The following is a 24,271-nucleotide window of genomic DNA, read 5'->3' as shown; positions in this document are numbered from 1 at the left end:
TGAAATGTTTTGAAATGTGAAATCAATTTATCTTTAAACAACTTTTAATTTTATTTTCCTGGCAATTCAGAACATCTGTTTTGGGATCTGGTTATACCAAACACTATTTCAGAGACTGAGGAAAACATCAGAAAAACAAGAGAATTTCATTCCTGGGGAAGGGGTGTATATTTTAGTAAGAAAAAGAAATTCAACTTAGGACAATGTATTTCCCCGATTCTTCAACATGGCGTATGAGATCCCATAAATAGACTCTTGTCGACCATCTCTATTTTATTTTATTATTTATTTTAATTTAGTTTCATTTTTCAATGTTCATTTTCCTTAAATGACCCCCATCACCCTGCAGGCAGGTAGGCGTTGGCAAGAGATGTTCACTTGACAATATCGCCCTTTGCCCACATTCTGGAAGGTCTCCTTCCAGGAGAAGTACGCTCCAATCAGGCTCCCCGCTGCCAGGAGCCGGTTTTTGCCATGTGCATGACTGGTAGTCCATCTGCCAATCTGGACTCAGTAGAAAGGCAAGCTCCTGGCCTCAGAAGTCGCAGACTCCAGAAATAGAGCTGCTGTTGTTGGTTCCAAAGAGGACGACACTGGCAAAGGCATCTTCCTCAGCTTGTCCAGTCGCTTGAACATTCCAGTGATGAGATTGCAAGTCATAAAGGTCTGAGTGAGTTCTTTAGGGAAGAGATATTCTGATTACCACAGGGACCAATCATCCTTATCAAAGTGCTCCCAGAAATAGGGCAGCGCCACAAAGCGTGTGTCCTCGTTGGAGTAATTGCGTTTAAATTCATCCAAAACAAAGGTACTCCTGAGAAAGTGAGCGAAGAAGTCTTTGATCTTGGGCTCAGCAGCCAGCACCTGCTCAACGTTCGTCCATCTCCTCCTCAGGAGCGGGGGCAGCCGCCTTTTCCTCCTCCTTCCGCTCAGCCTGGGGCTACTGCTTCCTTTCCCGTGAACCTTTCCCTTTCCACGGGGTGTCTTTTTCAGATTGGCTTTCTGCAAGCTTTTTAGCATCAAACTGAGCCATGTTCTCAGACAGTCTCATCTTCCCTAAGACAGTCCGGAATTGAGGCTGGTTAATGAAGTTGAGGAACCAGCATTGGTATTGGGAAAGGCCTGGCAGAAAGAAGGCTCCAGGACCTGCTTATAGAGCCACAACAGAGTGCAGACAACTGCGATGTCAGCCAGACGAAGAGTCCTCGGCTTCAAGTGAGCATCCAGCAGCCCCCAGAATTCGCCTCACCTCCGGCTTTGCATTCTCAGTAGCCGGTTTGTTGTAGTGCATGATGCCCAAGGTGGGGCACTGCATTGCTATCAGCGGAGCTCACCCACTGCACCAACTGGGCTGCTGTCTATGGAGTACTTTCTCACTGTTCCTCATTGCTGACATAGTAGGCAATGACATTGCTTTCAAACACACAAAATCCATCGTCACTCTCAAATGCAGGAACCTTGCCGGCAGGAAATTTGTGAATAAATTCAGGGGTGCTATTGGTTTGGTCAGAGTTGAAGTGAGGTAGTACAGAGAGCACGCAGACCTGAGCCCCGCTGTATTGAACAGCAATGAGGACCTTAGTTTTCAGGATATGTCCCAGCTACCATGATGGTTTCCAATTTAATATTTTAGTATTCGGATAATTTTGAATTTATAGCAAATATACAATATAAAAATATAAACATATAATATATAAAAATATGTAACATAGAACAGTCTATAGTGCTTTCTGGCATTATATAGAACTCCAAATAGAAAATCAGTGAATGAAAATATTTCTGTAAAGATGGAAAACGTTGCTGTAGTAAAATGTCAATGCCCTAAAAATTAATTATGTCTTTCATAATCAGGTGATGAATTAATCATGATGATTCTGTTGCATATTTCTACAGGAAAGCACATTAGATATATGAGTGGTATAACTTCTGAAATCCCCACATATTCAACCTGTACCCCAAAGCCTTATTTATATCTTCAGTTCCTCTATATATTCACAACTCTACTCTTCTATCATTTTCTTTAATCTGGTTACTGTTGTGGTCAGTGACTGCCTGAGGCCCGTGCAAGGGCAGTTAAAGAATTTACCAAGACAGTAATGAGTTTAGAAAGGCAGATTTATTAGAGAAAGGAGGAGATGCATTGCAAGAAAGCAGTGGGCAGTACAGCAGAGGGAAGGCTGTCTGCAACAAAGCAGGGACTTGATGAGTATTTTAAAGGGTCCTTGCTTGAGCTGAATGCTTGAAACAGGATATTTGGGTGCCGGTGGGCAGTGAGCTGAGTGCTTGGGTTTGATGTTTGGGTGAAAGTGAGCCATCTGCAGTTGGCCCAGTTTCTTAAACATTCACTCCCGTCTAACGCTGTTTCTTTCCTGCCAGCTAAGCCCATTTATTAATTTTCTTTTAACTCTTTTGGGTTCCACATTCCCCTACCCTCTCTGACAGAATAACAAGGACAAATCTTAGGTATTACAACACAGGTCTCATCTTCCAACTACTTTCTGCTGCCCTGGGGCATAAAGCTGACTCTACCTACAGTTATTGGTGGGTAGAGGGACCCCATGGGCCACTGTCTCAGGTTATGGGACTTAAAAGGTTGGGCACACCTGGAAGATGGGTCTTGGGAGAGAGAGCATGTTTCTATGGAACCGATGTCTAGCAGAGTCTAAAGGAGACTCTGGGATCTCTGGGGATAATTCACTGATACCCTTGCATCATCAGAAGCTTGGTATGAAACTGCCACATTCTGGAAAAAAACAAATTTAACCAGTAAATTAGAGAGGCAAGTACTGGAGAGAAGTAGCAGTATAGATGCAATTGGTCCCCGCAAGGGCTCTCATAGAGCCTCCTAGAACCTTCTTTAAGAAATTAGGTATTTTAAAGTGGTTTTCTTCATAATCAAGTGGCCTGCTCCTGTACTTCCCTTGATTTTTGCTGGATATTTCCTGATTGATTTACACAGAAACAACATTCTTTCTGAAGAAAAAAGCATGTCCTTCCCTGGGCTACTGTGAGTAGATTAAGGGCTCATCTATTTTGTAGGACTACTCCAGCAGGGGTATTGATTTGTTGATTCATTTTATTTAATGTTTCTCTGATTGTGTCCAGGAATTTTGCAAATTCTTGGGGAAAGAGGAGATAAGGACAACATCTGTAATTCCTGCCACTGCAGCACCAGTTATACTTAAGCTGGCAAGAAAGGAAATTAAGTGAAAGGCCCTTTCATCTCAGTATATGGGAGCCTATTGGAGGCCTAGCATTGGCATTAGTTCAGTTAAGTTAGCAATGTAGAGTTGGGAGGTGGAGTTACATATCCTAGAGAACAAGCAGGGATACATAAGCATTAGTTACACAAATAAAGTATAATCCTGATTTTCAGAGCAGTACTGTGTTAACTGAGATAAGGCCCCCACAACGGTGGGAATTTGGTCAGATTTCAGAGTGAGATATAGTGTAATTTGTTAAGGAATCTTTTTATGACTTGTTTGGCTCTTTCTACTTTCCCCGGAGATTGTGGGTGCCAGGATATATGTAAGTAATACTTAATTTGAAGAGCTTCATTTACTCCCTGTGTTATCTGAGAAATAAAAGTGGAGCCATTGTCTGACTGTAGGGAACAAGGGAGCCCAAAATGGGGAGATCTGGTCCAAAAGGGCCATGATGACTTTGAAGGCCCCGTCGTTTTTGTGGGAAAGGCTTTTATTCATCTAGTAACAGTATCTACAAAGACTAGCAAGTAAGCATGTGTATAAAATCTAGTTGCCAGTCCTCCCCTGGCAGAGTCCCTCATCTTTGAAGGGGTTTAAGGAGAGGGGCAGATTTGTGGGCTCCTCTCCGTTAGACTGAAGCAGGGCATTATTAGGAAAGATTTGGAGGGTGGACAGGTCTTTAACAAGAGTGTGTCCAAACAAGTGTGGGCTATCCCTAAATCCCTGGGGAAGGACTGTCCAGGTTAACTGTTGAGAAACATGGGTGGAGGGGTTTTCCCATTCAAAGGCAAATAAGAATTGGCAGTCTGAATGTATTGGAATGCAAAATAAGGCATTTTTAAAATCTAATACTGTGAACCACGAAGTGCCAGAGAGAATTTACCCTTAAAGGGTGTAGGAATTGGAAACGACTGGGGTATATAGGGATTACTGCCTCACTGATGGTCCTTAGGTCTTGTACCATTTTATATGTGCTGAGTTTTTAACAGCTACCATCAGGGTTCTATGGCCACATGCAAAGACTTAATAACCCCATGACCAATAATTTTTCTATTAGAGTCTGTAGGCCCATTTGGGCTTCAAGATTTAAGGCATGTTATGGGATCCTAGGGAAAATATTAGGTATTCAGATGAATATTTACAGAGTCTGCAAACAAAGAACTTTCTGCAGTGGAGATATTCCATACCTCTGGAGGAACTTATAAAATGGAGGATTTTAGGACCTTGGGGCTTTTGGTGGGAGGAGCTAGTAATGCCAATATTGGGCAGGCATGCTCAGGGAATTTAAAGCTAGTTTGGAGTTTGTTGTTGTGTCCCAAGTAATGGGATAGGACAGTAGCTTGGTAGAACCTGGAAAGACTGAGTGAAAACATTTTTCCCCAGGGTGCATACTATGGGGAGATAAAGCATCACTGCTGTGGCCTGCCATCTATGCTGGCGAGAAGGATCAAAGCCAAAAAGGTAAGCCCAGAAAGATTAATTGGGGCTGAATAATTAGCTCCTGTGTCGAATAAAAACTCAATCTTATTTCCTGCTCTATTTAGAGTTACCGGAGGCTCAGCCATAGAATGGTAAATACAGGGGCCTGAATGGCCTCTGAGCCCCATCAGTCATCTCTTTCTGCTTTCTCTGTTCCATCAGCTTCCTCATAGCTGAGGAACAGAGTTAGGGGCATTTGCCATTGCTGTTCTCCCAAACTGGCTCCCAAAACTGGGTTGCTGGTTGTGGGATGACCCTCCTACATGAGGAAGAGAGAGGTAATCCATTTCCAATGCCCCACTTATTTGCAGTAAGTAAGAGATGATTGAGGAGGGTTTTGGCAGTTCTGGCTGATATTCCCTGGCTGATTATAGCAATAGCAGATAGTGAGCTCCTTTGTGCCCATAAGGCTCCAGGCTGATGGCTGGCCGGGGGCCCTTAGTAGGGGCAGAGAGTTTGCAATGGCAGCAGCCAGGTAGTGAGTCTGCCACTCATCTCTTTCTCAATCCTTCCTATCCCATTCAGACTGTGATATTTCCTCCCATTATTAAAGAGCTTGAAGGCCATGTCCAGCAAGACAGTGAATGGTGTTTGTGGTCTTTGGTCTAGTTTCTGGAGTTTGTGTCCAATATTTGGAGACATCTGGCTAACAAAACAAACAAACAATCAAAAAACAGCCAAAATAGCTAGGTTTTCTGGGCTTTTGGGGTCCACATTAGTATATTTTCTCTTGGCTCCAGCCAGCTTGGAGTAAAATAGAGCTAGGTTTTCATTTGACCCCTATGTTACCTCTCTTAACTTGGTTTAGTTGACCAGTTTTATGGCAGCCTTTTTCATGCCTTCAATTAAACAAGTAATTATATGATTATGGCATTCCCTGCCAGTGTTTCCCTCTTGGTAGGTCCATCTAGAATCAACATCAGGAACTCTGTTCTCCCCGGGGGAGAATCCTAAGGGCTCTGGACATGAACTTCATCTTTCCACCATTGAGCTAGAGACAAAATGTGGGACCTTTCCTCATGAGTACAACAGGTGGTAAAGACAATATAAACGTCCAGACGAATGAAATCAGAGGAAACAAAATGTACTCTAAATTCTTTTATGAAGTGAGAAGGGTCCTGGCCTTGGTCCGAAGGGAGCCAATTTAGCTTGTATCTGATAGAAGTCCAAAATGGGAAAGGAACATGGACTCTGATGGTTTTTAGAAATGGTTTGCCACTTCTCAGAGTAGCAAAACTTTTCCTGGGGCTGAAGTGGGATAATAAATGGCTCCCTATCCGGTATGTGAGGGGAGAAAAGAGTTCAAGGTAGGGGAGAGGCAGAGAGAAGGAGGTGGAAGGTGGAGTGGAAGGAGGGGAAGGCATTGGAGTAGACACGCTGTTGGGGAGGAGGAAGGGGAGGAAGGTGGGGAGGATCTTGACAATGGGAGTATGAAAGAGGGTTCATCTAAAATGTCTGAAGTCAGGGGGAGGAGGTAAGAACTTTGCTAGGCACATTCAACAGTTTCCTTGAAGGTCTGGGTCCCAACCCCAGGGACATAAAAGCCTGGCTATAAGGAACCTCAGGCCATTTGGAGGAATTTTGACAACACAGATTAAGTTGAAAAAGAGTATTAAAATCCAAAGTCCTATTCAGAGTCTAGGTTAATTGATCTGAGAGTTTATCAACAGGCCAAACGACATTACACAAGAAAATCAGGCAATTCTTCTTGAGAGTCTGAGAGTGAAATTTGTCCCAATGTTTTAGGATGCAACCCAGAGGTGAGTCTGAAGGAATACACAAAGTTTGCTCTATGCTGGAACTGGAAAATGATGAGCCACTGGAGGCTGATGTCTGCTGGGGCATGAAGTGCACTTTTCTAAAGGTGTCCTAACAGGGGAAAGGATACCACTTAAGTCTACTGGGGTACTTCTGAGATGTCCTTCCTAGAGGTGTATTGCACCTATTCGGAAAGACCTCCCAGCACTGGGGACAATACTACTGGGACCTTGCACTAGATGGCCTGTCCAGGTCAGAGGTATGAAGGTGAAGGGAGAACTCAGCCTGGAACCAGCCCCAGGAGAAAGGATGGGAATGGGGAGACTCATCACTCTGAGGCCACTGGAGATCACCTTATTTGGGAACATTTGGAGCCAGAGGTCTGGCTACCTTTATGTGAGAATTAGAGTAAGAGGAAGAGATGGTTTATGTCTCTCAAAATGTATGTGGATTTGCCCTAGAGGAGCTGCTGCTGATAATTCTGCAACATGCAGGGATTGGAGACCTCTGACCAGAAAGGATAGGAGACAACCTTTCTCCCTCTGGACAAGGCAGCCAGACGTTTGCCCTTTGGCCTTCTGGCAACACCAGGGAGCTGCCCTGGTCAGATGCCACTAGTTACCAGAGCGCTACTAGATGTTGGCTGCTGGAAGTCTGAAAAAAGAAAATGAACTTAGGTCCCTCACCTGAGTGGGTGGTGGTAGTCAGACACTTCCATGCAGACAACTTTCAGTTTCACCAGAGTATAGCCCTGGCCATAGACTGTCAGTTGTTTCCATCTTGGGTGCTGTCCATAGAGGATCCTGAGTTGGAAGACAGAAAGGAAGAGGGGAGAGAATCACAAAATGTCATGGTCAATGACTGCCTGAGGCCAGCATGGGTGGAAAAAGAATTTACCAAGACAGTCATAAGTTTAGAAAGGCAGATATATTAGAGAAAGGGGAGATATATTGCAAGAGAGCAATGGGCCAAACAGCAGAGGGAAGGCTGTCTGCGATGAAGTGGAGACTAGAGGGGTTTTTAAATGGTCATGCTGCTTGGGCTAAATGCTTGAAACAGGATGCTTGGGTACAAGCATGTGGGGGATCAGTCAGAGTGGTGGGAGAAGCTATAGGGAAAGGAGCAGGCCTTTTGAAAGTTTGGAAGGCTCTGCATAACTTTGGGGGAGAATAAGCTGAAGGCAGTTGTTCTCTTACCCTGAGGCAGAGGGCGAGGAATAGGTACAAGGGAGTGTAGGGGGATTTATCTTAAATGGCTTGTTTACTTTTGTTGTCTGGAAACTGACCTTTGATCATCCATGTGTGTGACTGCTCCCTGAAAGGGGCAACAATATTAATTACCCACAGATTGTATTTGCTCCAGGCTTTCAGCATTATATGTGTACTGAATAAAAGCAAGCAGCTCAAGCTGTTCGAGGCTGCCCTTTTCTTCAGCCACTAGCAGCCCCATAGCTACTCTTACACTGCATACCTGTATCTGAGTACTCCTTCCATCCATCTCTCGGCCAGAGTCTATAGGATGGACCCGGCACAGGTTTGGGTTTAATATTTGGTTGCAAGTGAGCCATTTAGAGCTGGCCCAGTTTCTCAGAACATTTGCTGTCCTCTATCCCTATTTCTGTTCCTGCGAGCTAAGCCCATTTTTAATTTTCTTTTAACCCTTAGGATGCCATAATTATTAATAATTTAATCAAAGAGTTAATTTGTTTGTTATCATTAACAATCTACATAAATGCTAAGTGATAAAGCACTAAAAATTCTTTGAAAACTTCAAATACAGAACAAAATGGTCTGTCTTTATACAATGATACTTCCACTATGTTGACTAAAACAGTTTCCTCAGCCATCAGACAAATCTAGAACTGATATATCCACTTGTTGAACATTAGGCCATGGTACAGTTGGGTTGGTAATACATTTGTTTTGCGTAAAATTTCCCTCTGAAGCTTTTTCTGAGCCAGTGGATGGGCCTTTTTAAATGTAGAAATTGACAGAGCCACTGTTTTCCTGATCAGAGGTGCCTTCATTATATTTCTTTCCTAGTGAATCCTTAGATACAATGTAACTTTTGTCTCATATCCTTTGCATTGCTGGGATTAGACTTTTTTTTTTTCTGTTTTGAGGAATCTGTGTACTTTACTCAAGGCTGCCGTTGAGTAAAGTCTCTCAAGGCTGCAGGATAGAGGTCAGGGCCTCACCTTCTATCCACTGAACAATATTGCCTTTCCATCCATCAAAATATATCCTTAAGAGACAATGAATAATTCAAGTTGCTGTGGCCATGTGTACTAAATGTGGCTTCATAAAATCTACTCCTTTTATTATCATTTCTGTATGTTATCTCTGATTTATAACTTACTTTTTGAAACAGTTTTACTGGTTAAATAATGGATTCAGTTTCTCTAAAGTTTTCAAAACACTCAAAAGGAAGTTTTGTATAACTTCTGGGTGGAGTAATTTTAATTACGTTAGTATCATAGAAGCCAAGAGAGAAAATATAAGGGCAAAGTGCATAATAACAATGCTAATCAGATTATTGATCTCAATCATTAGAAGTCCATCAGCCAGCACCTTTCTAATAGTGCAACACATATTACAGATTTAATGAGTCTATATTTTCCAATATCCTTTATTGTTCGACCCATTCTTCACTCTGGTCTACTCCTTATATCTTACCAAATAAATGTATAAAAATGTCTAGCCTCTTTCTTCATAAAAACAGATATGTTGAATCTATGACTTATACCTCAAATCAACCAAAATGATGAGTTAATGGGCCTCCCGTGTGGTTCCACTGTTATCTTTGTTTTATATTTTGCATGAGTGTAAATCTTTCTCCAATTATAGTTTTTGCCATTGCTACTCATGTTTGACATATTGCATCTTGTCAGCCACTTCTACTCTCATTCAAAGATTAAAGTCCTATGCACTTTTGGAAAACTTTTTGAAATATTAGGCAGAAGCATTTGGTATCTTATATAGTTTGGATATTTTCCCCCTCCAAATCGCATGTTGAAATGTGATCCCCAATATTGGAGGTGGGGCCTGGTGGGAGGTATTTGAATCAAGAGGTTGGCTCCCTCATGAATGGCTTGGTGCCACCCTTGTGGTAATTAGTTCTCTGTAGTGAGATTTTATTCTTTTAGTTACCAGGAGATTTAACTCTTAAAGAGTTTGACACCTCCTGCCTCTCTCTCTTGCTCCCTGTCTCACCATGTGACACGACTGCCCCCTTTCATCTTCTGCCATGAGTAAAAGCTTCCTGAGGCCTCACCAGAAACTAAACCAATGCTGATGCCATGCTTATACAGCCTGCAGAACCATGAGCCAAATAAATTTATTTTCCTTATAAATCACCCAGCCTCTGATATTCCTTTACACATTAAGTTATTCCACTAGGAAAGCTTTCTAACTTGTATACTCATGTTGAATACTTTTAGGGTGGACAAGTTGTTCCTCACTGTCAATTCATAAACCAGTGTGATGAAAGGAGCACATATATTGCATCAGAAAACTGGACTGCACTTAATTTTCAAAAATTCATATCTTAAGAGGGTGTTACAATTTGCAAATTTCTTATTTCCAGAAGTCCAGAAGACTATGGTAGGTTGACTTCAGTCTTCATAGGAACATATAACATCACACTTTCTGAGCACATCCTATGAGTACATGCTTAAAGTCAGTAATAAGCTTCAGAAAGCTACTGCTAATGATGTTGTTATCTCAGCTGAAACTTCCATGGAGTCTGCTGCTGCTTTAGTCTTCTCTTGATTCTGCAAAGTGGCGTGATCCCGAGCATATGCTTCCAATTTATCAGCTAAATCTGTGTCTGAGGAACTCTTGCTTTCTTTGATGGCGGCTTACCTGTTAACTGAAGTCAGGCCAAAACTCTTTGGAATTTGATGAATATACTCTTGAACATGAAACACTGCAAGAATATTTTGTTTTAGAGTAGAAAACATCCTGTAAACCAACTATTTCATGCATAGTGCCAGCAGCAGCATTGCCAGATTTGCCATCTGTATAGCAAAAGTTTGTCTATTCATGTTTTATAATTAGAAGATTAAAAGGTAAAGGAGTGACTTCTCACTTTCTTTCACCAGAGCCTGAGCTATGACTTGGGTCCTCACTACAGCCACCATATAATTGTCATCCCTCCTAAGTGAATCTCTTCAGTTCAGATCCTTTCAGTTATTTGTCAAGACTGGAGAGATGGTTGCTTTAGGTGAAAGTTTTAATTTACATGACCTTTAACATCCTTATGACTCAAATCCTTTATGATTTCCAACAGAACCTCAAGGATAGTTTGTCCGTGCTTCCAGGACCACCAAGTCCTTTTTCTACCCCGAGGCTGACTTCTCAGGAAGGCACAACTCCAGTAAAGCTCTGCTGGATCTTTCTCCATTCTTTTTACTTTAAAAACAGTTTAATCACATGGATATGCTATTTATATTAGAAAGTTATTGCATTAGTTATCTTCTGATACATAAAAATTTACCCTAAAACTTAGCTTAAAAAACATTCATTATCTCACACAGATTCTGCAGGTCAGGAACTTGGAAGAAGCTTAGCTACCTGTCTCTAGCAGTAGATCTCTTATAAAGCTGCAAACAAGCTATCTGCTGGAGCTGCAGTTATCAAAAGGCTTAACTAGACTTGTGGTATCTATTTCCAAGCCCTCACATGTAGCTATTGGCAGTAGGCCTCAGTTCCTGCTGATACATAAGCCTCGAAGATATAGTTATTTTGCATATATGGATATAAATGTGATGACATGAAAATATTAATAAAGTTGATGTGGAGAGAAATTAATCAATTTTGTTTTGACAATGTTAAGTTTCAGGTAACCATGAAGAACTCAGTTATACTAGATATTTGGAGATTCAACACTGTTTTACTTGGGAGAATTCAGAGATTGGGATGAAGATTTGGTATTTTTATAGTTATAAACTATGCAGGGCAGGGAATATAATCTCAAAACAAGAGGTGGGAACTGAATAGTGCAGGAACAGACAAAAATATATATAAGCAAAAAGAAAAAAAAAAAAAAGACCTTTCATGAATGAAAGGAAAAAAAATAAATCATTGCATTATGGCTCATGAAGTTATGGGAAGAAAGTGAGTTCCAAGAACAGGTTCAAAAACATCAAGAAGATAAACACACACACACACACACACACAGCCTCAAATTAGAAAACTGGTTCCTTCTCAAGCCACGATTTTGTGATTTCAGTAGTATTCACCTCCAGCATCATGGGTTCCCCACAATACTATTAACTGGGATTAATTTTTATGAGGCTTTTACTACCAGCTTTTTAAAAACTAATTTATCCAACTTTTTAGAGCATTAACCAGCAAACTTAATCAGACACCGGACCGTGTAGTGTTCACCTTCTGTCAGCATGTCACTGTCTTTACCTATAAAGTTGATTGACATGATTCCAAATGGAAAAAGGTATGGGAAACTGAATATAAAGGAAAAACATTTGACTGTAGATTCAAAACATATGAGAGGAGAAAATACCTGAATAAATATACTTCTGCTTAACATTTATTGAAACAAGCTAAGATACTAACAACATTTTTATTTAAATGTCATGTGTCTTTTTATGCTATATTACAAGAAACTGCTATTTACTCGATCATTTTCTTACACAAAGTCACCTTGCAGAGGCATGTCATGAAATTCTCTCTCCTTCCGCCCATGATACCAGTTAGTGGTGGAATGTCTCAATTACCCACTTCTCCTCACACCCAGACTCTCAGGAGATTACAGCTTTGGGAGGATGGGGTGAGGAATTCCAGTCCAGGAAAGGGACTAGGGATCTAAGCAGTTGAGGCCGCCTCAGCTGGAGAAGGTGCAAATGAGATAGTTAAGTCATCCAATATCTCAAGCTAACCAGATATCTCAGATGTGTCAGAGTACATTACCCCAAACGTGGCCATGTGAATGTGAGTGGAGAGGCGTGAAGAGAGGAAGTACAAGAAACAGTGCAGTGAGGGTAAGCTAGCACTGTAGCAGCTTGCTTGATGGCAGAGCCAGGACATTACATGGCACTACAATCCAGGGGACCCAAGTGAGAGCAAAAAAGAGGATGGGAATTGTGAAAACCTCAAAGGATTTCCATTAACCCCTCACCCGCAACAGCATCCCCTCCCCTTAGGCCAGGATTCAAAGGGCTGTGACTCCAGCCTTCTATTTACTGCTTTATTTTCCTGAAATTGATGTGGCTGTAGGGAAAAGTTATTTACAAATCGTAACAGCAACAGTAAACTGGATCAATTAGGAGTTAAAATCCTGATTCAGCCTCTCATTAGTAGCGTGGCTGGGATAGGCGCTTGACTTCTAAATCTTGGTTTCCTCAACTGCAATACATAAGGTTGATCCTATATGTAACTATCTTTTGGAATTGCAAAATGTAAGTGAAATAATTTCCTTTTATTGAATAATTTATAAGTGCTTTATAAGCCTCATCATATATTAATCTGTGCAACACCCCATGAGTGGGTTGTTTACAGAAGGTGAAACTAATAGAGAAGATGGCTAAGATTTCTGATACTAGAAAACTAGAAAGTTACAGAGCTGCTCTCAAACTCAGGTATGCTTAGTTTTGAAGTAAATATTTTTGTCCCCTGCTGGCAAAAGGTAAACATTTAAATATTTCCTGCTATCATTATTAATATTAAAAATGAAAACTGGAAAAATACAAAATGATTAATGATAAAAATAATTACTATTTTCACTGTTCTAATAATAATACATATTTATTGAGTACCAGTATATGATCACAGCCTTTGCATATATCATGCCATTCAATTGTGAAACATCTTTTATTTATTTATTTTTTTGAGATAGAGTCTCTTGCTCTGACACCAGGCTGAAGTGCAGTGGCACAATCTCTGCTCACTGCAACCTCTGCCTCTCAGGTTCAAGCGATTCTCCTGCCCTAGCCTCCTGAGTAGCTGGGACTACAGGTGTGCGCAACCACACCCAGTTAATTTTTGTATTTTTAGTAGAGATGGAGTTTCACCATATTGGCCAGGATGGTCTCGATCTCTTGACCTCATGATCCGCCTGCCTCAGCCTCCCAAAGTGCTGGGATTACAGGCATGAGGCACCATGACCAGCCATGAAACATCTTTATGAGACTAGGGCCACTATCATTCCATATTCAGAGATGAGCATACTGAGGTACAGAATGTTGCAATAACTTGCTCATGATCATGTAGGTAGTAAATGGACGAGTGAAAATCCAGACCATGCCAATGTGACTGGAGAATCTGCAGTGAGCACTCATCTATACTGCCTGTCCCTACTTAATCCAACTTCTCTTTCTTAACCAGGTTCTTATTTTTATGTGTGTGTATGAGTGCATGTGTGTGCATTTCAACTGTAGTATTCATATTAAAATACTCAAAAGTTGTATTCATAATGTATTTCACATTTTATGGTGCTTTTTTCTTCCAGCGTTGTCTCATAAGTTTTTCTTATATTCTTTTTCAATTGCCTTAATTATATCTATTTTATTCATGAATAACATTATATACAGTAATGTTCTAAAATTGTGGAGGCATTCTTCTATGATTGGACATTTTATTTAGCTTGTATTTGATTTTTGCCTAACATAAATAACTCTACAATTTATTTTTATAGATATGAGCTTTATTTTAGTTATCAAATTATTTCTAAACTAAATTTTCAGAAGATAAATTGTTACATTAAAGTATATGAAACTGTTTATTACTTCTTATACATAATAACCAATACTTCACTGAACGGTCACCACGTTCTCCAATAATAGCATCAAAAGAGAATATCAAGAAAATAACTGTAAAAACAAGGAATCTCATTTTTGTTTATATATATATATATAGAAAGAGAGAGTCCAAATGATGCTTCAATAGCCACTGGAACGTGCATGGCTTGAGAGTGTGCATCCAGCAGAAGTGATGAGTTATGGAGTTCCCACAATCATTTCTGTACCCCGAGCCCCAGCAACACGTGTACAGGAAAGCTTGCCAAGGCTTTCTTGGATTCAGAGGCTACTGAACAGCACACCTAACCCACCCCAAAGTCAATAGGGAACACTCAATCTTGGGCTCATTAACATTGTGCCATAACCAATAGAGCTAATTTTCCTACTAATACCTCACAGCAGGTACTTAATAAGTTCTTATTTCCCATCTTTTGCTCAGTCTCATATGTTCACATTCTCTCCTGCTCCGTGGAGTTCCCAATAGCCTCGAACTTCAAACTTTACAAACCATTTTCATTTTCCATAATAACTTCACAAAGATCTGACTCTTTTAAAGATCTTTTCATTTGGAGAATATAGGAAAGGATTTTATCAACATCTTCTGAGTCATTATATCTCTGGATCTATCAGCTTTTTATGTCATTCTACCACATCTGTCTGTTTTTAAAAATTATTTTTAAATAATTGTATGTATTTTAGATGTTTAGCATGACGTTTTCATATATATTCATATACATAGTGAAATGATTACTACAGTCATGCAAATTAACATATCCATCTCCTCACACAGTCACCATTTTCTTTCTTTTTTTGTGGCGAGAACACATGAAATCTCCTTTTTTTTCCTTTTTTTAAAATTTTTTTTGAGATGGAGACTCGTTCTGTCTCCCAGGCAGTGGCGCCATCTTGGCTCACTGCAAGTTCCACCTCCCAGGTTCATGCCATTCTCCTGCTTCAGCCTCCCGAGTGACTGAGACTACAAGCGCCTGCCACCACGCCCGCCTAATTTTTTTTTCCTTGTATTTTTATTGGAGATGGGGTTTCACCGTGTTAGCCAGGATGGTCTCGATTTACTGCCCTCGTGATCTGCCCGCCTCGGCCTCCCAAAGTGATGGAATTACAGGCGTGAGACACCACGCCCAATCGAAACCTACTTTCTTAGCAAATTTCTAATGTGCAATACAGTATTTATTACTGACTGTAGTCATCATGCTGTACATTGAATCTCTAAACTTCATCCTGCTCAACTGCATTTGTGCCCTTTGCCCATCTCTCAGTTTTTTTCTTACCTCTTTGCCTCTGGTAACTACAGTTCTACTCTCACTTCTATGTCTTTGACTTTTTTAGATTCCACATGTAAGTGGGAATATGCAGTACTTTTTTGTGTGTCTAGCTTATTGCACTTAGCCCAGTGGCCATTAGGTTGATCAATGTAATTGAAAATGGCAGAATTTTTTTCATCTCTCTTGAATTTCTGAATTTACAGTTGATCCTGAACACTACAGTCTTTGACAACAGTTTATATAGTGAGCATCTGCACTAAGTGTGTACATTGACAACTGAGTTTTTGTGTTAGTCTTATAATGGTTATTTTGTGAGTTTTTTTTTTTTTTTTTTTTTTCCTTAGTTGAGGCTTTGATCTTTTGGAGCACAAGGAAGCTGTTTTCTTGACTAGACTTTGCGGTCCATTGGTAATATCGTTAATCTAGCTATTTTACTCAGGTTCTCTACAAATAATGTAAAAATATAAAGCGTGCTCCTGTGGTGGCATCTGTTTTATTTGGAGCTTTGTGAAATTCATTAAAATATTATTAATGGCTAACTTCAATTTATGAATTCTGTCGTATTAGTGAAATATGATTGCATTTTTAAAGAAAACTAAATGTTAAAATAAGCTTCATGTCTTAATATGAGAGCATTGCTTTGAGTTGTTTTTATATTCTAAGGTAAACATAAGTAATGGTTTAAGTGAAAGAAAAAATATCCCAGAGTAAATGTTGTCTGATTAGTCCATTTACAACTTCTTTTAGGCTTGACATATGACAAATTTGCTCACAAAACTATTCTATCTTGTCCATGGCACAGCTATTTTAAAACACCCCATTATCAAAGGGTTCATTATTATTATTATTTCAGTTATTTAAGCATTTCTTAAGGCACTATTGTGAGGCTATAATTTCTTCTAGGTGCTAATGAAACAAGGATAAATAAGACATTGTCCTTCCTGTAGAGGTTTACAGTACAGTAAGAAAAACAAAATATAAGCATATCACCACAGTTCGATGTAACAACTGCTAAGCTAGAGGTATGCACAAAGTGGAAACACTTGTGAAACCTTTATTTGCTTTTGATGACACTAACATTTGCCACTATTTTGTTCTGTGTATGAAATAATGTAGTCTCTCGCTTTTCTATTTCTTATTTTACAAGGTCCTCTTGCTGTTCAAGGTAAGCATATGAGGGCCAATATTAAATGTTTATTTTCCTATAATGATGTTGAGATGATAATATTTACTAACTTTCTTTGAATTACAGCAAAAGTAAGAGTTTTTAAAAGGCATTGCTTATTTTGATCTAGCACCTTGACACTTTTATCTGTCCTTACTTTGAAGATGATTCTAAAAGGAAATTTCAAATATACTCAGGTAAAAAGATTTACATAAAAGACCCCAAACTCCCAGCTGAAAGATATATCATTCTATGTAGAAAAACATGTTTTAAACTTATTCATGCTTTGCCAGACAATGATGACAACACAAACTAGTCTTCTCCAAGGTATACAGAAGTCCCCTTTTGATATGTAATTTGTTATTGCTTAGCAATTCGTTAAGTTTCCAAACAGCTCTTTAAAAATGAGTCAAGAGGCAATACTTACGTGTATTTGCCCACTTGATAGTTTGTTATCTAAACTGAAAACTTGAGATATTTTGATATATTAAGAATATAGAATTCTAACTGTTAATTCAAATTTCCCTCATCTAATCTATACAAAATAATTTTGATGAAATACTTATTGCTTTCAGAAAGGTAACAATATTGTTCTTACCATATACTTTAAGTATACGCATTTATTAAATATGATAAACCTGCCCTTACACATCAAGCAGATTCTCTAAGCATTAGCCCGTTAGCTCCCTCTTGAAGAAGCTTCTTAGATAGCATTCCCTAAAATGAAAACCCAAACACAGGAAAGAAAGATCTTTTAGCTTTACATATTTAACATGTTTTGTTAATGGCCCTTATTTGGAAGTGTGTAATAAGTTTTGGTTTACATGGCTGTTCATCCCACTAAACTATGGCCTCAGTATCGTACGTCACACCCTAGTAAACATATTAATCATATTAGTGAATGAACATGTGATCATCCTCAGATATTAAAATAACAAATATAACAAAATTAAATGTAGAAACTTTCTTCATGCCCTATTTATTGCTTTTATGTAAAATGTAGTGTTGAATTGAGAAAAGGGTTTCTAAATGTAATTGGAATAAGAGAAGTCACATTTTTAAAAAAGAAGGAAGAGGATCCCTTAATGCTTACTGTGATGCCATTAAATTACAAGATAAACCAACAGGCATAAAGAAAGTTTTAGGATTTTTTTCATTAGATTTGCCATGCTCATTAGTCTTTGAGTTAAGACTTTGCTTCTGTCTGTTTTACAAAGATTTAGTTACAGTTTATAGAAGTGAAGAGGAAGTAGGAACTGATGTGGGAAATTGCTTTGCTAAGAACCCTGGTTTATAGTGGTGATAAACATAAGTCAAAGAGTCCAACAATCTTGAAATTGATTTTTATGCAATGAACAGATGGCGAGCCACATAAAAAAATACTTAAAAGAGTAAATACTGTAATATGGAGAAATACTTACGCTACTGTGTTAATTGCAAAAGGAAAATACACACTTTTACAACAATTAGTTCTGTAAGAACAAGTATTTATTGATCCTACTATGTGCACAGTACTTTGTTAGTTGCTAGAAGTACAGTAATGGTTAAGACAGAGAGTTCTTGTTTTAGAGCCTACAACCTAGATCGGTTTGTGTGGGAGTGGGAGGCTGAATGCAGACAATTAAACAGATATTTAATGGAAATATTTTAACTCCTAAAAGGGGGAAGTTGCAAGCTGCCTCGGAAACTACTGTGTGAAAACAATTTTAAATCAAAGAACCAAGGAAGGCTTCTAGGAGGAAAATCTCATAAAATGCATCTCAATTAAATTTTAAAAATAGACAAGATGTCAGACTACTACTACCTGTGATTATGTCTAGGAATAAAACTATATACGGCAGATCTCACTTTTTTTCTATTTTTCTCTATGTTTCAAATTGGTACTGTTTAGTGGAGATAGCTTCTATAAAGGGAAAAATGAATTATAGATTAAGATGACAAAATAACAATAAAAGGGTATAAGTTAACTTAGGTACAAAGATGTTAATGAAAGAATAAAGAACAAGAACTTGTATAGGAAGAATTTCCAACAGATCTAAATTATGTACTGGTTAAATGTGTACACCTATATGCTCATTTTAGGCAGTGGGCCAAGGCGCAACAAGATACTTAGATATAATAGAGTGTTAAGATAACTCCGAGATGGAGAAAATCAAGAAGCCAGTTGTCCCTCTTCATAGCTGTTCTCAATCAGCCTCTCAGTCCCTCTCTTTCTCTGTCAACGTATTTAGTATCTACTATCTACATGATTCCTTTTCGTTCTTCTCTGAAAGGTGAAGTTATGTGCCAATTTTGTTTGTTTATTTATAATGGAACTTTTTAAATCACTAATTTTTATGACGTATTTGTGATATTTAGTATAGAATAATGTACATGACTTTTTAGAATATTAAAATTTTCCCCAAATACTGGATGTACTTAAAGATCTCAAGGATTAATTTGTACTTCAAATGGTACAACAAACAATATAAACAATAACTTTCCAAATGAGAATTGTATGATGACAAAATATTTTGTATCTATACTACATTTTGTGCCTAATATATAGTACATTCAGTAAATTAGTCTTAATGACTGATGAAACAAATGAATAAATTAAAATATTGCTACATATAGACTAATACTTTCAGCCAGGGACAAAAATTTACTCCTTTAACTTCAAAATACTCATGAGTCTGTTGTTACTAGTCCACTCAATAAAATTGATCATAAGGATGTGAGTACACTTATGTTCATTGTCTATAATTATGTGAAAGATGCCTTGTTGTATACCCCTTAGTATTACTTTTAAAACACTGAAAAGATATTTAGATGGAAACTTTATTTGCTTTTAAATCATAAAAGTATGCAAAAAATAATCAACAATTTAATAATTTTAGAAATGTTACTTTATTTGCAGATGAAGTAATGAAATTATCTTTGAAACCAGCAAATGGGTGAGTCCCTCCTTGTGGTACATAAAATTCACTTGAGCTATGGTCATGCACTTTATAAGTAAGTGTTTACCTTTTCATCTGATCCTCTGAGAAATGATTGGCTAATATGAATCTCGAAGTCAAGATAGTATCAGTAAAACTAAAAGCAAGAATAAAACACTAGATTAGTGGTTGAAAGAACTCAGAAAAGAGAGGAACCTCAGTTATTTAGCATTTAATAGGTGGTTAAGTTATCATCATAGAGAAGTAAAGCAAATCTTTGGTAAAATTAGAACCCTCATCATTATAAAAATGAAATGGATTTTTATATTACCAAAGAGTGTTAACAAAGGATGCTCATATTTTATTAATTTTGGAAACTCATATAGTCAATACTAATTCTTTAAGGCATTATTAATATTTGGAAAAATTGTGATTTACTCTCTCTGTGTATGTAAATATGTATATATATATGTACATGGTTATTTAGATAACAGATTTTTTTTTTCTAATTTGTTCATTTGAGCAATATAGTAATCAAATTCAACAATACTTTGGAGTTGTGTTTTAGATCTAAATTCAAATATTAAACTATACTATTGCAGTATCACACAAGTGTGTGAGGAGACTTCAAAAAGTTTGTGGAGAATAAAATTGAAGATAAAAATACAAACATAAACTGAATTTCTCAACATAAGCTCTATCAAGACACTATTTAAGACACTTTCGTAAGCAATGTATCAGTCATTAGTCCATCCTTAAAAAACTGAGGGTCTTAGGAATTTAACCATGCCAATGCAGTCTTTTTTATGTTATTAACTGAAGAAAAATGGATGCCTTCCAAAAATTTTTTTTGATTAGGAAACATCAACAAGTCAGAATGAGCCAGATCAGGACTGTAAGGTGAATGCCTAATGATTTTCTACAGAAACTCACAAAATTGCCCTTGTTAGATGAAAGGAATGAGCAGGAGTGCTGTGATGGTGGAGAACTCTTCTCTAGTGAAGCTTTCCCAGGCATCTCTTTATTAAAGCTTTGGATATCAAGACACTCATAATTTGCAACTTTTATTATTCTTTGGCCCTCCAGAAAGTCATCAAACAATATTCCTTGCATATTCCAAAAAACTGTTGCATGATCTTTGCTCTTGACTGGTTCGCTTTTGCTTTAACTGAAACACTTTTACCTCTTGATAGCCACTGCTTTGATTGTGCTTTGACTGCAGGATCATACTGGTAAAGCCATGTTTCATCTTCTATTATAGTTCTTCCAAGAAATTCTTCAGGACCTGGATCTCACTTGTTTACCATTTCCCTTGAAAGCTCTGCTCTCATCTGCAGCTGATCTGGATACAATGATTTGGCAACTACTGAATAGAAAATGTGATCAACTTTAATGTTTCAGTCAGGATTGTGTAAACTGAATCAACTGAGGTGTCTACAGTGTTGGCTATTTTTCCCCCTGTTAGTCATTAGTCCTTGTCAATCAGGACATAAACAAGATGAATTTTTTTTTTTCACAAGTTGGTGTTAGATGGTCTACCATTGGTGGCTTAATCATCAACATTGTCTTGTCCCTTCTACAAAAGTTCTCCATTTGTAGACTGCTAATACTTTAGAGCTCTGATCCCATACACTTTTTCATAAAGCATCAATTATTTCACCATTCTTTCACCCAAGCTTCATCATAAATTTAATATTTGTTCTTCAGTTTTATCAAAATGTATGTTGCTCTGACAGGGGACTCTTCAAACTGATGTCTTACCTGTCTTAGTGCTTCAAAGTCGATCAGGTTCAGACATGATATAACAAGTTAATATGAATTTATTTTGGTGTAAAAAATTAAAATCCATGCATCATTTTTTCGTAGTATGTATTTTACATGTATTTTTTGAGGAATCTTAATATTGAGCTAATAATATAAAATGGAAACTATATAAAAATGCTGGTTTCATAGTCAAAATTAGTTGAACATTATAATTTTTATATGACATGACATAAAATTTTAAATTACTAGACTAATATAACAAGTGTGCATTTGTACCCCCAAATCTATAATAAAAGTTGAAGTTATACAAAAAACTTAATGGACTCATTTTAAGAATTGTTTTAAATTCAGAAACTGTGTGCAGATTGTATAGAGTCTCCACATACTTCCTACCACATACACACAATTTCCCCTCTGACTAACATCCTGTATTAGTGTGGTACATTGTTACAATTAATGAACATATTGATATATTGATACATTATTATGAAGTATAGTTCATAATTTATACTAAGTTTCACTTTTTGTTGTACAGTTCTATGTTTTTCACAAATGCATGTCCTGTATCCACCATTACAATCTGATACAGAATATTTCACTGCCCTGGAAAACCACTGTGCTTAACCTTTCACCCCACGCTCTCTCTTTCAAAACTCAGGCAACCACTGTAGATAAGATTAACCTTATCTACAGTATTGTCTTTTCCAGAATGTCACAGAGTCAGAATCATATTATATACAGGCTTTTCAGACTGACTTTTTTTTTAAATTAGCAATATGATTTAAGGTTCTTCAATGCCTTTCTGTGGCTTAATAGATCATCTCTTCCTATTGTCAAATAATACCCTATTTCATGTAATATATAGGGTATTTGTTAATCCATTCAACCTACTGAAAGGTGTCTTGGTTGCTTCTTTCCAGTTTTTGGCAATTATAAATAAAGCTGCTATATGCATTTATGTGCATGTTTATATGTAGATATACATTTTCAAACTCATTAGGTAAATACCTAAGAATGAGACTATTGCATCATATGGTTAAGACTCTGTTTAGCTTTGCAAGAAATTGTCAAACTGTCTTCCAATATCATTATACCATTTTGCACTCCCATCAGCAATGAATAACTTTTTCTTTTCCTTCTGGTATTCCTATTACATGCATATATACCTTTTGTAATTGTCCCAGAGTTCAGCATATTGTGTTTAAAATTTTTGTCTTCATTTTTCTTTTGTCTTTGCATTTCAGTTTGGGAAGTATTTATGGACATATCTTGAAGCTCACTGATTTTTTTTTTTCAATTGGTGGTGCACACTCTAGCTAGAAGTCCATCAAAGGCATCTGCCATTTCTATTACAGTAGCTTTTATTTCTTGCATTTCCTTTTAATTCTCTTTCAGAGTTTTCATTTCTCTACAATGTTCATCTATTCTTGCAAGTTGTCTACTTTTTCTATTATAGTCCTTAACATTTTAATCTTTATTTAAATTCACTTTCTGTTAATTACAGAATTAATGTTATATCCACATTGGGTTCTGATTCTTGCTTTGCTTCTCCAGGTTTTGTTCCTCTCTTACCATCTTTTTAAATGTTTTGTTGAAAGCCACACAGGATGTATTGGGTAACAGGAACTGAGGTAATTAGGCTTTTAGTGTGAGGCCCAGTGTCAATCTTGCTAGGAACTATGACGTTCAAGCTGTAGTTGCCAGATGCATCAGTTTCTTCTAGTTCTGTTGTCTGTTTCTTCTCCTGTTGTCTTTGGATTTCAGTAAGAACTCCTTCAATAAACTGTGTATCTTCCAGCTTTCTCAGTGGTAATCCACTATTCTTATAACGGAGCACTGTTGATGTGATGGTAAAATGTTAGGGACAGGAAGCATTCTGTAATTTTATGATCAAATCTCAGTCTTTAGCCAGCTTCTCTAAGCTGTTGACATTCAGCATTTCTTAGATTTATTCTCTCTCCTTACAGGAGACAGAAATGCTACAGTTGGCTAATTGTTTTTCCTTCCAAGTCATATAAGGCTCTGGTAAAGTACTTTCATTTAGAGAGCAGGCCTTTATTATGGAGAATGCTCTGGGCACTTTAGTTACTTTTCTTTTCCCTAGACTTGCATAAGACTGGGCCTGCAAAGGCCTCTCCACCTTGTAATCTAGTGATTAGGATTTGGTACTTCCAACACTGTGGCCTAGGTTCAATTCTCAGTCAGGGAATCAGTCCCCTGGAGATCTAAATTCTTTAACTCAAAAGGAGAAGAAGTGGGGAGACTGGGCTCCCAGGAATTTCTAATTCTCAAACTATGTGCAAGCAGATTGTGAATTCAAACTGGTTTACTAGAGGCTGCGTGTTTGAGTTTACAAGCAGCCTCTAGCAAATCATCAAAAGTACTATTTAAGTGTTCCTACCAGTCACTGGGTCCAGTGGCTTCTCTGCTTCAGGTAAGTTGACCTTGGCTGTGATTCTCTCTATTGACCTGTCTCTCCATATTTCAGAGTGGCAATTTGCCCTGGGACTTCAATTTTAAGATGGCTCTAAGAAAATTCATTTTAGCTGGGCGGAGCAAGATGGCCGAATAGGAACAGCTCCAGTCTCCAACTCCCAGCGCGAGCAACATAGAAGAACAGTGATTTCTGCATTTTCAACTGAGGTACTGGGGTCATCTCACTAGGGAGTGCCGGACAATCGGTGCTGGTCAGCTGCTGCAGCCTGACCAGCGAGAGCTGAAGCAGGGTGAGGCATCGCCTCACCTGGGAAGCGCAAGGGGGAAGGGAATCCCTTTTCCTAGCCAGGGGAACTGAGACACACAACACCTGGAAAATCGGGTAACTCCCACCCCAATATTGCGCTTTAAGCAAACGGGCACACCAGGAGAATATATCCCACACCTGGCCGGGAGGGTCCCATGCCCACGGAGCCTCCCTCATTGCTAACACAGCAGTCTGTGGC

At 38.2% G+C, this 24,271-nt stretch overlaps 1 pseudogene; it reads right to left on the bottom strand.

The window, feature by feature from the left end:
- Positions 1-324: 324 nt before the first annotated feature.
- The window catches only part of LOC104655315, a 50,019-nt pseudogene continuing 26,072 nt past the window's right edge, over positions 325-24,271 (bottom strand).

Source organism: Rhinopithecus roxellana, chromosome 2, assembly GCF_007565055.1.
Source record: "Rhinopithecus roxellana isolate Shanxi Qingling chromosome 2, ASM756505v1, whole genome shotgun sequence".
In the NCBI taxonomy this organism is placed as follows: Eukaryota; Metazoa; Chordata; class Mammalia; order Primates; family Cercopithecidae; genus Rhinopithecus; species Rhinopithecus roxellana.
Note: the sequence above shows the minus strand (reverse complement) of the source record. Positions and strands in the feature narration are given on the sequence as shown.